Below are 2,262 nucleotides of genomic sequence, written 5' to 3'. Positions count from 1 at the left end.
GCTCATGCAGCCTGTCACGAACCGGGACATACAACCATGACAAAACAGGAGATGCACACACAATTTATTGTGTTATTAATTTAGATCAACTGTGCTAATATAGTATACCAAAATGAAAACAATAACTCAAATTTCAGATATTTGAGGTTGTGCTGAAAATAATGGTGCCAAATAAGGCAAGAAAAACATATTTTAAAGGTGAAATATAGAGGTAAAATCAAAAATAGTCAAGAACGGCCAATTATACCCTGGACCACAGAGGGTTAAATTTGAAAACGGTTTAAAAAAAAACATCCCCATTCTAAAATGTCATGTGACAATCTGATTCATGAAGAGTGATGATGTCACAAGGACATGTGATGATGTCACAAGGACATGTGATGATGTCACAAGCACATGCCTTTGAGCCTTTGAAGTTTTTCTATAAATAGGGGTCAGGAGCAGCAAGTTTTAGTCAGTTTGTTCGCAGCCTTCAAACGTTCGACCAGAGCTATATTTGAAAGTATTTGTAAACCTCTGTAACATCACGCTCCAAAGCCCTGTGACGTTTCTGTGTTCTGTGACGTTGTCCCAAAGAAAGACCTTTAAATGCGATAAATAGCCTAAACGTTTTCGTTTATGACTAGTTTACCGTGTTATGACTGTGAACAGGGGGGAAGTCGCGCAAGAGAAATGTCGACCAAAACAATTGCAAGTAAGCCAAAGTCAGTTCCTAAAAGTCAACCCGCAGGTGTTTCCACCACCATCAGACCCTCCACTTCTGTAAGACCTCCATTAAGAATAACTGATGCAAAGAAAACCGCTCGGGTGGGAAAAACTCAGAATGGAAGACCGGCAGCTGTGAAACAGCCCCCGAAGAGGGATATGAAAAAGAATGTGGACAGTAAACTGGTCAGCTTAATTACAAATGAAATTGTATACAGTGGAGCGACTGTGTCATTTGATGACATCGCAGGGCAGGATCTGGCAAAGCAAGCACTTCAAGAAATTGTCATCCTTCCTGCCTTAAGACCTGATCTCTTTACTGGTCTGAGAGCTCCTGCACGTGGCTTGCTTTTATTTGGCCCACCAGGAAATGGGAAGACCATGCTCGCCAAAGCAGTTGCTGCAGAGTCTAATGCAACATTCTTCAACATCAGTGCTGCTAGTTTGACCTCCAAATATGTGGGAGAAGGCGAGAAGCTCGTACGAGCACTCTTTGCAGTTGCAAGAGAGAGACAGCCCTCAGTAATCTTCATCGATGAAGTGGACGGCTTGCTCTGTCAAAGGAGGGAGGGGGAGCACGACGCCTCTCGCCGTTTAAAAACTGAGTTCCTCATTGAGTTTGACGGGTTGCAGTCAGGAAAGGATGACAGAGTACTTGTAATGGGAGCAACGAACAGGCCCCAGGAGCTCGATGAAGCAATATTAAGGCGCTTTGCAAAAAGAGTATATGTGACCTTACCCGATGAGAAGACAAGATTTACGCTGCTGAAAAATCTTTTGGGAACGCACGGGAGTCCACTGAGCCAAGACGAACTGTCCTGTCTTGCAAAAGTGACTGAAGGATATTCAGGGAGCGATTTGACAGCATTAGCCAAAGATGCTGCACTTGGCCCAATAAGAGAGTTGGCACCAGAACAAGTCCGTGTTATAGCTGCTGCTGAGGTGCGCAACATTAAGATAAAAGACTTTGAGGATTCTCTGAAGCAAATCAAACCAACTGTTAGTCCAGCAACTCTTAACATGTACACCAAATAGAACAAAGATTTTGGTGGTCCTTCTTCAATAAATCCAAATCCAGTCAGGCTGGATGAAACAGAGTGCAAAAATAAAGAGCTTCTTCAAGAGAAAGAGCAACAGGAAAAAGAAAAAAAACGTATTCTCCAGGACTTGGAGAGAAGAAATCTACAACTGAACAAATTAATACAATGAAGGACAGAACACCTGAACTGGAAGGAGAAGTATTGGAAAAACGATGTTCAAAGAGGATCAATGAAATGGCGAAAAAACACTCAGAGGTCATTAATGAGATGTTGTTGAACTCAGACAACTTGAAGTGTGAAAACGCTGAAATGCTTGCACAAAAGCAGCAACAAGAGAAAATAAATGAAGACCTGCAGCGTAAGCTTCAAGAAATCACAAGAAGAAATGAGCAGTTAGAAAAGATGCACAAGGAAAAACAACAGCAAAATACAGACAAGTGCAATCTATTAAAAGAAATGGAGCAAAGATGCCAGAAACTTGAGAAGGAAGTTGAAGAAACAACCGATCAGTTGAGAA

General features: G+C 41.9%; 1 pseudogene; it reads left to right on the top strand.

The window, feature by feature from the left end:
* Positions 1-672: 672 nt before the first annotated feature.
* Positions 673-1,740, top strand: LOC146618545 (spastin pseudogene; annotated as a pseudogene).
* Positions 1,741-2,262: the final 522 nt, after the last annotated feature.

This window comes from Diplotaxodon limnothrissa, linkage group LG14 (assembly GCF_057381915.1).
Source record: "Diplotaxodon limnothrissa isolate DT_005_m linkage group LG14, D_limnothrissa_male_GT1.1, whole genome shotgun sequence".
NCBI lineage: Eukaryota > Metazoa > Chordata > Actinopteri > Cichliformes > Cichlidae > Diplotaxodon > Diplotaxodon limnothrissa.
This window is presented reverse-complemented; position numbering and strand designations above follow the sequence as displayed.